This window comes from Anser brachyrhynchus (assembly GCF_964034855.1).
Source record: "Anser brachyrhynchus genome assembly, chromosome: 25".
NCBI classification, from domain to species: domain Eukaryota; kingdom Metazoa; phylum Chordata; class Aves; order Anseriformes; family Anatidae; genus Anser; species Anser brachyrhynchus.
Window position 1 is genome coordinate 6,965,681 of NC_137718.1, and position 11,205 is coordinate 6,976,885.

General features: G+C 47.8%; 1 long non-coding RNA gene across 2 annotated transcripts; it reads right to left on the bottom strand.

The window, feature by feature from the left end:
* Positions 1-2,362: 2,362 nt before the first annotated feature.
* On the bottom strand, positions 2,363-4,943 carry LOC308182575. Of its 2 annotated transcripts, none has more exons than XR_013941894.1 (4): positions 4,821-4,943; positions 3,251-3,406; positions 2,624-3,062; positions 2,363-2,515 (listed from the first exon to the last, which is right to left on the bottom strand). It is a non-coding gene; the product is annotated as an uncharacterized lncRNA (long non-coding RNA). The 2 variants fall into 2 exon arrangements; XR_013941895.1 differs by having other exon boundaries at positions 2,624-3,134.
* Positions 4,944-11,205: the final 6,262 nt, after the last annotated feature.

Sequence of the window (11,205 nt, forward strand, 5' to 3'; positions counted from 1 at the left end):
CCTCGTTTGGCTTTCCAAACATTATCCATTACAATTGCCCTTTATTAGCTGGTAATTATATAATTGCTTTCCCTTCAACTTCAGCCCAGGCTGTGCAGGCAGCTCGCGGACACGTTGCATCTCTCCCATCCCCAGCCCCATTAGCAGGGGGATGCCATCCTTCTCCAACAAAATTTCCAGCACTGACAACCCTGCCTGGATGCTGTTCCCTCTTCTACCACCCAAACTATGGGAGCTTGGATGGAGCAAGGCAAAATTTGGGGCAAATTTGAGGTAGCAGAGGAATTGAACCAGTCAGTGGTGGAGGGGTTAATGTGCTTACTTTCTTCTCCCCAGCCTCCCTCAAGCCTGTCCCCTGCGTCTCCTGCCCCCCCACCACACAGGCTCCGATCTCAGTTGCAGTCCCGCGTGCATTTTGCTAATAAAACCCTTTGGTCCTGCTTAATGTCAGCCAGACCCCATTTCTACATGCCTGACAGCTTCCAGGGCCGGGCGATACCTGGGTGTCCAGAGGAGGAGGAGAGCTCCCGCAGAGAGCCCCGGGCTCCAGCTTTTCCAGATTTGCCTATTTTTTTTGCTGGCAATCCTGCCTCAATTTGCTGATGTGCTTCTCAGGATGCTGCCTGGACACATGATGCTCCACAGCATCCTCCTTAATCTCCAGCACAAACTGCTGCTGGACCCAAAGGCATCTCCTCCCACCTTAACCACCCTGTGTGATATCTCTGCAGCCCAGCATGGAGAGGGTGGGCACTTCGGGGCCAATCACCTCTTTGTGGCAATTTTAAGGAAAACAGCAGATTAAAATCTTGCTGAGTTGGAAGAATTGAATCCAAGTGCAACATCTGAATGAGGCTTTTCACACTGAACCCTCTTTGTGCAACTGCTGGCGTGCTGGAGAGCTTTCATCCCAGTGTTGGTTGAGTGTGGGGTTTAATTACCAGGACAAGGTCATTTTTGTTTTTTCATCATCCGTTTCCAAGGCGTTATCTGCTTCTCCACAAAGCATAATTGCCCTTGCCCTGTCCTTGTGTCCCTCTCCTGGAGCAGGATGATGACCTGGGAGCTCTTCCAGCCCTAGAACTGCTCCTGAAGCCCAGAAAGTATCACCTTGTCCAGACCCCAAGTGGCTCTGAAGGTAGAGGTATGTAGGAACCAACTCCAGGGTGGTGGTAGACCTGTTTTAGGTATTAAAACCAGCAAAACCCTACCAGACAATACTGCAGCAGAATATAGCAGAGCCAAATTCAATATCCTATATATTTTGTACATGGATGTTTTGGCGTATTTTTCTTTTCCCAAAGCCACTGTCCTCCCAGAGAAAGCAGCTGAAGAACTGAGACACACCAAACTTGCCACGTTTTGCATACAAAGGCAGCCACCATCAGCCAAAACCCAACCCAAGCCCTCTCAGACCACAGTCCCTGGCCCTAAATCCTCACAAAGCTTGCTCCAAAGCAGCACCACTTCCTGGTGCTCCCCAACCTCTCTGCAGAAGCACCACCCTCGCTGTGTCCTCATGGAAGTGCAACGTCTCATTGATTTTAGGACGTTGAGGTGCTCAGCACAGTGCATGGGTGTACCAGGACAGTGTAGGATTTGGCCCATAGGGAAAAACTCCACTATCCCACCAGAGGTTTGACTCCAGTGGTGGTCTTGGGCTTGAGAAGCACTTTAGGATGAAAGGAGTGTTAGAAGTGTCAAATATTATACTGAGTAGCTCTGTGAGAACTCCTGGATGTTTTAGGAGTGCTGCCAGGCAGGGAGCTGAATAAAGCCAAACTCTCCCAGTGTATTTATTTTTTGAAGGCTTAAAGTTGTTTAAACAGTAAGGTCAGAGCAGATAACAAGGCTGGGAGCACAGGTGCCCAATTCTCTTCCTCTGCACATTGATGCTCTGCATGGAAGAGTTCAAAACAGGTACCTCAAACACCAAGATGGCAGAAGAAAATTTGGGGTGCATCCAACACAATATTTGGGACACCCTTCCCCACCCGTGATGCACAGCCCTGGGATGCTCCAGTGTGCCCTGCCTGGCCCAGGAGCCCCCAAACACCTCCTGGTACCAGGGGCCACTTCATGCCCTGGTTGGGGTGCAGGGACATAGCTGAGGGACCCAGAGGACACGGAAGCAGACGATCAAACTGCTGATCCGGGCCGAGGTTGTGCTTGCAGAGCTCCCTCCTGTCATTTACTGATCCTAATCAGGCTGCAATAAAACCTGTGATTGCACATCTCATAAGCGAGATCACAGGGAGAACAGGAAATGAGCTAAGTTAATCAAATTAGATGAAAGACAAGGAAAAAGGAGTCTGAAAATCCCATATGGGGAACAATTTTATTAGTGCTTTGCACTCCCGTAGAACATTTTTGATGGGGAACACTCGAGCATTAATTCAGCCGGCCAGTGCCGTTCGGTAATCGCATGGAGCGAGGCGAAGGAACGGAGGTGGGCATTGCCTCCAGCATCGCCAGTGTCCTGCCGCCTCGAGGGGGAACAAGGATGTGCCTCCTCCTGTTAGGGGACAAAGGAGAAGGAATGGAAAAGGCTGGGCTGGAAAAACTTCATATTTGGCTTCATCTTTAGAAAGCCTTTCCCAAAAGCAAAAGAGATGCGAAATACCAAGCTGATTTTGTTGGTGCTGGGCTCAGAAGGCAGCTCCTGCTCGATGATGGGAGGCACTGGGCAGGCGGTGAGATGGGGCTGCCAGAGTGGGCAGCAGGACTTCAGGGGAAAATCAGCAGACAGGCTTCTTGCCTGCTTCTGTGCCCTCATATGTGAGAGACAATAAAGACGTATTTCTTGTCGAAATGTTCTCCCTTTGCTGAAATTCAGATAAACCCACATTTTTCTCCCTTGCAGGTTCAGGAGGAGTTTCTTGTCTCTTCATGCTCTTTGGGACTTTCCTTCTGCTGCTGTCTGATCATTCTGCCTGATGGTGAGGAGCCAGAGCTCTCCTCTCCCTGCTCTGGGCTACAGAAATGCAAATGAAATGAGCAGGACACATCTTCCTGTCTTGATCTCACATTTGGTTCCTTCTTCCTGCCTTTCTCTGAATTTCCTTAACAGAAGGAATGAATATTTCATTACATTCCTTCTGACATTGACTTCTCTTGCAAGTCACCACAAAAGCCTGGCAGAAATATAGAAGATGAATGCAAAGTATTGTGTATGCATCATATTAAACCCATAACTTTCAGACCACCCAACAACACAGAAGACAGGCTTGACGCTTGATGGTGATTTTACCTTGCCCACTGCTATTGGTTTTGGGGTCTTGCTGTCATGCAGAGGCTCACTTGTGGTTGGTAGGTGACACTGAGGGTTCACAGAGCTGGGCTCTCGTGGTGTCCTCCCATCGCTGTGCAGATGTAATGCCCAGGCCATCTTTAGCAGTGATACCCCCTGTAGAAGGAATATCTCAGAGTAACAACCAGTCTTCCTCAGCTAAAGCTTTTGGGAAGCTGTGTGTTCATCCTTTTCAGGACCAGATGCAAACCAAACAAGGTGGCCATGGCTTGAAGCCAGGCCAGGATGTGTTGGTCCCATCTATAAGTAAATAAAAGAGTAATGTCTTGGAAGACGTGCCCATGCATAAAACAAGTTATCTTTTTTTCTGTGCCCATATTGCAAGGAAGTCAAGGGTCAGACAGCTGTGCCTGAAGAGCTGGGTATATAAATTGTCGCTGTGGCTGCTGACACCAGGCCACTCGTTGCACTGGGGCAAGCGTGGGTAGCCTTCACCCAGTGCAGAAAACCAAAATACAAACCCTCAGTACCCGTGCCTTGTGCACTCACCTTCTGCACATTGCTGCATTGTACCTGCTCGATACAAGCCCTGGGAGAGCTCTCCGCAATATTCTGCAATATTACCAACCTGGAAATGCTCCGACTCCACTCGCTGCTCCTGGGACCCAGGCTGAGGAAGGAGGAGAGCTCTTTGGAAAGGCTCCCCATCTGCAGCTGCGTTAATGCGTCCCACATGTGGCCCAGCTGAGGGTTATGCATGGGGATGTGAAAGGGCCGCAATGGATCCTGCACGAGCACAGCATCCTCCAGCCTCGCTGCGAGGCTGGCTGGTGCTCCAGCAGCTGGGTGGGATGGCATCTCCTCCAGCCCCGAGGCAGGAGATGCCCAGGGTGAACTGTGCAAGCTCTGGTGGTAGATTCTTGAGGTTCTAGAGGTGGAGACCTCTTAGGGAAATGTTCCAAGGCCCCTGAGCATCCTCCTGAGCATCCCCCAAGCTCTCCAGACAGTTTGAAAATCATGCAGGAGGGGACTGGACAAGAAGCCATGCAAGGACAAGACTTATTTCAACATCGGAATGATTTAGGAGTAAAATAAGCAATAAGATCCAGGGCTCCAGAGTCCCAGCTTTGGACTCCCAAAAGCTCTTAGCAAAACCCAAAACTCTTTAGCTCCCACTGCTTTGGCATCATTTTTGGTAGTGACATGGGTTGGATTTCATCCAGTTAATGAAGTGTTGACCACCTCCCTGCCTTGCACAAGCAGTCCTATGTGTAGCCCACCAGGAGCCCCCCACCAGTCTTTTAACCCCCCTTGACCTGCCCTAGCCATATTTCCCCCTGTGTGCAAAGAGGGGAAAGCGTTTGACTTGCAAATATTGTTTCGGTTCCTCGTCGAGAGTCGAGCATTTTGAGTAGCACCGTGCTGCACCAGGGCTCCTCCACCATCCACCACCACCTCCTTTCCCTCCTGCATCACGCTTGCACCCTGTGAGGTGCTGCCTGCTCAGTTTTGGGGATGCAGGGGAGATGTCTGGATTGCAATCTGTCATGGGAACATTCACTTGACTTACTCGTCATGGTCTTCGTCTCCATATATCCACTTCAGCCATCCCCTTCCCCACCTCCTGGCTGCCACACTGCTTCAATCTGTATATCTGTATGCATTACCCATTTATGGGCTTTTTTTAGGGGCAGAAATCCACACCCACCTTCAGTACTGAGCTTCCTAGCAGAGAATTTTTAATATTTTGGGGGTGGCATCTTTTTTTTTTTTTTTAACACAACTGTGTCAGAAAGTGCTAGTTTTGTCACAACTGAAACTGTTTGCAGGAAAGAGCTTTCAAACGAGCTTCCTGTTTCAAAAAGAAAAAAAAATCTTTTAGAATGTCCTGAAATTGTCAAAAACATCCTGTTTTGACATTCAAAGAAAATTTGTCTTTTTGTTGGTGGCAAGTTTGTTAAAAACTAATAATTTTCTGAAAGACTGGAGAAAAAAACCCACCCCAAACCAAAGTATACTTCAAAGATCTCCGTGAGATCATTTCGATACTTGGGGTTTTTGATTGATGGAAGTTGAAAGGGAGCCTGCCCAGGTTATGAAGTGACAAGGTGTTCACTGTCTCAAGATATGGAAAAAAAAATCCCATCTCACTCCCCTCACATGCATGGTTGACTCATCTGATACTGGTTTATGGAAGAAAAACCCAGTAATAAGAGCATCTGTTACCTGCGGGTCCTGGTTTGCAATCAGACACTTCTTCATCCTTGGAAAGCATCATAACTCTGCTTTTTAGGAAATGCAGGAGAGTTGGGAAAAGAAAGTTTTGGGAGCTTGAATCTGGTCTGTTGCACCTAATGCTGCCAGAGCTTTTAGCCCTGGAAGCTGCTTTTTGCCCTGAAAGCATCTCTGGGGTGTTGAAGACCAAGAGTGTCTGTGCATCGGCATGAATCTGCCAAGTTTTCACACCCACCTCAAAACTGGGTGCTGGCAGCGCCCATTTCAGAGCCCAGCCAATGGAGATGTGGTCCCAGGGCTGCCAAAACAAGGTCCTTGCATCCACTCGTGAGATTTGAACCAAAGCAGGAGAGAATGCGTCAGCGAGGAATGCTGCAACGAGGGGGAAAAGGAGCCAAGCAAAGTTCAGGTCAGGTCAAACCAAAGAGAACCGGTACGATGTGCCAAATTCATTTATTTTCGGAAGCTAGCAAATGGTTCTTTTGACCTGAAGGGGGATTTATTTATTTATTTATTTATTTATTTATTTTTTGGTGGAGGAGTAAACCCTGCTGTTCTGGCTTCATTTTTAAGACCAAAATATCCTTGTAAGTTGAAAAAAGAAAACACACGACAAAACAAAACAAAAAGAAACAACAAACCAACACCCAAACATCCCTTTGGAAAATGACAAGACAGGGATTGGATTGTCTGGACTCTTTTTTCGCCAGATTTTGTCAAAATTGTAAGTTCAGTCTGTGAATGCAAAGTTTTCTTCCCGTGCCCCACCAGCCTCCACAAAATCTGCCATGTCTTAGCAAATCTGAACACCTTACAAACACAGCAAACCTTAAGATGAGAGATTGTTCCCTATATCACCATCCCTGGTAGGTTATAAGTGTGTCTGTGGTACTTTGAGATTTTGGGGGGTAAAATGAGATGTGAACAGTTGGTGAATTTCATGATTTATAAGCCCTGACATACTAAATTAATTAAGAAACAGTGGACAAAATGCAAATATGGGACTAGTGAATGAGGGCATGTTACTAACCGGATTTCAGATGATGAATATCTAAGTTCATATGTGATGAAAAAGCAAAGCTATGAAAGGTGTCTGCAGTCAGAAGGCAAGGTCTATTAAGCGCACTTGTTCTGGATAGTATTGAACAAAGCTCAGGAGAAAAATTGGATAAAATAAATGCTTTTGATTTTCTAATGTGTTTTGAGCTAAGGCCAAGGACTCAGATGGTTTTCCTAAGAATTACGCTCGGTTGTTTGCAGGGAAATAGCTCTTTACACCAGAACAATCTCTGGAGCTGGTGAAATGCTTCCCAGCTGTGGGCTGTTGAATTCAGATGTCACTTCAGTCTTAGCAAAGCCTTCCTCCTTCGCAGATGCAAATGGGCTTAGTTTGCCGAGTGCTTAATATTAAGCAACAGCCCTAAAAAGCCTGGGTTACGTGGTGTTTAAAGCCTGAAGTGAGTTCTCTCCATCTTAGGGATGCTGCTAGGACTTGCTGGGGCTGTGCAGCCTGTGAGCATCTCCCTGTGCTGTATCAGCAACAGGAGGGGACCGGGAGGATGCTGTGAAGCAGCCCTGCAGCAGAAGTGCATAGCTGCTCTTGGAAAATGGGGCCAAACCAGCTGGTTTTTGGTGTCCTGGGGGTGTGAGCACAGATATGTGTGCCCTTTAGGGTGCCAGCTTTGATGCTGCATGCTCAGTGATAATTCACCCCCAAGCCACCCCAAGACTCATCCCTTCCACATTCTCCTTTTGAAGCTTTGCTCCTCCCTCTCATTTAATTTTTTTTTCTTTTTTTTTTTTTTTTTTTTTTCTGCTCTGGCCAGACCCTTTTGCCAACACATTTCCTGCTTGCAAATGAGAGCAAAAAGGAGGTTTGGGGGAGAGGAGCGATCATATGGACATTTCTGGGCCTCTGATAAAGGGATGGGGGTGCTGGCAGCTCTGTCAAACCATGTCTGATGGTTTTGTGATGTGGGCTGTGTAATGTCCCATCTGGGAGAGAGACGAGTCCAAACTCACCCACTCACATATTTTCCAGAGATGTGTTACCGCACATATGTTTGGAGGACAGGAGAAACCTGTTAAAGAGATAACCTCGTCGCATCCCAACGCCTCCCTCCCCTGGGGTCTGCTCCGCTTGCAGGATCCTTATGCTGCTCCCAGCCTCGTGGCCTGGGGGATGGATGCATCTTGCCAAAAAAAAAAAAAAAAAAAGAGAAGAGAAAGCGCCTGCCAGCTTCTGGCCCTGTTAACACAGTGTTATGGACCTGAAGCTTCTTGAGATCGGCTGTGCTGGCAGCACAGTGGGGTGAAAGGAGGGCTCTTGTATGGCATTTGTAGTCTTTCTATCCATGCACTTGAGAAAATCATAGGAACAAGGGAAAAAAGAAAAGGGTAAGGTAGTGAAGGGCTCGCAGCAATGCAGCACCTCCAGTTTGCAGAGGGGAAGTGCACTGTCAGTGGGCTCAGCTCAGTGCAGTTAGGCTGAATAATGAATGGGCTACTTATTATCAGCTGGAGCAGCACCTCTTAGGTCCAGGTTAAAATCCCCACACTGTAAATGCTGTCCAAGCAGAACAAGAGACAACATATATTCGCCCAAATCCTCCATTTTCTGGATGATAAATCTCAATTTCCCGCGGCTTTTCACCCCAAGACCTCCAAGAACCAGGAGCAGGAGCCTCTTGAGGAACCGTAACCCTGTTCTCAGCCCTGCTGACAAGAGCTGCATCCCTCTAGTTCGGCGACACAGCGACTACCCCAGGACATGAAAACAGCCCAAAAATATTTGAGGGATGTAAACAAGAGGAGGGAATGCATCGGGGCACTGCTGAGAGCCAGCTCTGCTGAATGCAGAGGGAATCGGAGGAGCCCCACAGGGGGAGCGGGCATGCTGGAGCTGACACAGCTGGGATTATCGTGCTATCACAGTGACGGATATTTTCCTCCTTGCACTCGAAGACCTCAGTGTGCATGGCTTTGTATGCTCTTCTGCAACCCCTTGGTGACCTGGCTGGTCTCATCTGTCAAACAATTTGTAAGCTTTATGAGTTGTTTTAGGAGTTTTAGACTCAGAGCTAAAGCTTTCAGTAGACCCAGTATTTTATTTTTAGAAAAAGCTGTGTTCAGCAAGGAAGGAGAGACACAGCGGATGCTTCAGCTTGCATATCACACATGGTGGCACCTGCCTTGGCCCAGTTGAAGAAGTGCCACCCAGCTTGTCCCAGTGCTGCGTGTGGGATTGGCTTGGAAATGGCCCTTGCATGGCCCTGGGGGGGATGCAAGTACTTGCTGCTGGATGGTCCAGCTGGAGCTGGGAAACAAAGCCTTGGCAAGCACTTTTATCACCTCTACTCATCACAGGAGCCAGCTGCCAGACTGCTCAAAGGTCAAGGAATTAAGGATGGATGTTTGAGGAGTATCGCTTGCATCTCTCACTCTGTTATTATGGAAAAATGTTCTTGTTCATCCATTTCATTTTACACCAGGGTATAGCCTGGCTAGCCTGAAGTTGGCAGTGACCCCTTTGTGAAGCGCCAAGACTCTTTTACACACATGTAATAAAATAAATCACTTGAGCAAGCTGCATTGCAATTTACGCTCTCTCCCACCTCAGCACTGGAAGGCTGGAGCCAAAAAGCCATCACAGTGGTGTGAGCAACCTGAGAGCCGATGGCTGTGTGCAGGGTGATAGGCACGTGGATGAAGGTAGGGTTTTTTGCCCCCAAGGCCAGCAGTTTTAAAGCCTCTTCAGTACAAGCCATCAGAAGCCCCCTTGCCCCGTGCTCTTTCTTTGCTCTTAATCTACATTAAAACATTCTGAGCTGATCTTTCCATGCAGAGGACCTGTGCAAGTTGCAGGCAATGTAAAAAGAGAAAGGTTGCTTAGGTAAGAGGCTTGGATAACACAGATAGGACTATGCTCCAAGCCACCACCTTTCTGGATGCATTTGCACTTCAGGCCAAGCTTAAAGAAGATAATGTCAGTACGTACTGAGCCCTGGCTGCTGCCTCCTGCTTTGGGCACACATTGGAGAGACATCTCACAGCAAATAGCTGTACTTGATCCGAATTTGCAAGTGGGAATCAAAACATGAGCCTCTGGGGGGGTTCCATAAAGCCAGGGGTTGTTGGTGGAGATGAGTGGAGAGGTTTGTCAAGTGGCCCTGGCTCTAGGTGGGTTGTGGAGGCTCTTGGTGGAATTATGTGAGGACGGCTGGTTCCTCTCCAGAGTTATTTTGGATTCTGTAGGTGTATGTGCTCACATTTATTATGCACTAGGTTGGAAAGCAACAGTGGCAGTGGTTTTACTGTTTGCTTGTTCTGCTGTTGTCTGCTGATTCTGACCTCGCAGCCTTTCTAGCCAGCATGGCAGAAACGCTCCAAGCTGCTCAGGGAAGGACAAGGGGCTCCAAAACGCCAGCTCTGGCCAGCAGCAGACAATGAAAGAGTTAAAGAGTGTTCGTCATTGGTAGCAGATCATATCTATCCTCAGGAAATGTTGTTAATGACTTATATCAATAAGCAGAGGAACAAGTTCCTGGTGGGTGCTGGCGTTGCAGCCGGGACCCACCAGAGCTCACAGGCACGTGGATATCCCTAGGTAAAATGCTGGCTTGGGTAGGATGCTGGCAATAGGTGGCTTCAACCACAAATAACACCTAGTTTCCCTAAAATCATTCGTTTTGATCACAGTAGCTTCAAGGGCACAACAAGACTGGGCAGAAGGTGATGTGCTGGGGCACTGAGTCCCATCCCTGCTACTGTTGGCAAGCACAGCATGTAACCAATTTATCATGCTCCACACTGGGCTTTTCCATACAGCCAGTAATGAAAGCTCCTGATTTCCCATATCAGGGCGAGGTACTTACCCAATTTTTCCATGCTAACACGTCTGAGCTGCTGTGGGAATAGCTTTCCCTTCACATACCACTCACGAGCTCTCTTACCACCCCGGCATTAGCCCAGTTCAGCAGGAGCTTAGCACCACCCCAGCCACCTTCGTGCTAGCATCCGAATACCCAAATCTCAAATTACTCTTTGGCTTGCTTTGAAAATTCATCAGTCTTTACTTTCTGGAGCACTGCTCCAAACCTCCAGCCTCAGATATTTCTCTGGCTTGCTGGAAGAGGAGCAAGAGCATCCATTAATAAAATGGTTTCAATGCTTTTATGACAGCATCAGTCCGAGTTAGCAGAACATTTTCGCATCTTGTGCTGTAGCAAGCAGTGGCTTTCAGCATCGGAAGGCAGTGCCCTTGGACATGCAGATGTTTTGGAGCTTTCAGCTATGCTAATAGTGCATGAAAGCAGCTTATTAGCATGCAGCGGGTATCTGCAAATCTGGGATTTGTTCACTTAGCTGCCTCTTAATACACAGATATCTGGTCTTTGCATTCGCATTAGGCATTCCTTGCATGCATATTGAATATGTGCAGAAATGTGCTCATGCAGGCTTTGATGTCTGCAGCATTTAACATCATCTGTTTTCCGATAATCTTGTCTTCTGAGCTCAGGATTGCAGTCGAGGATACTTCTGCCTGATGCCTACATTTCTTCTGACTTTGTGCAACATCTGTGGAGTTTAACACGTGCTCAGGAGGGCAGCACGCTATTAATTGGACATTAAGTGGTGGGCCATGTCTGAGGCCATTGCACATTGTATTAATTACTGAGTGGCTAATAACAACCTTCTGCCCCTGGTATTTATAGAATAAT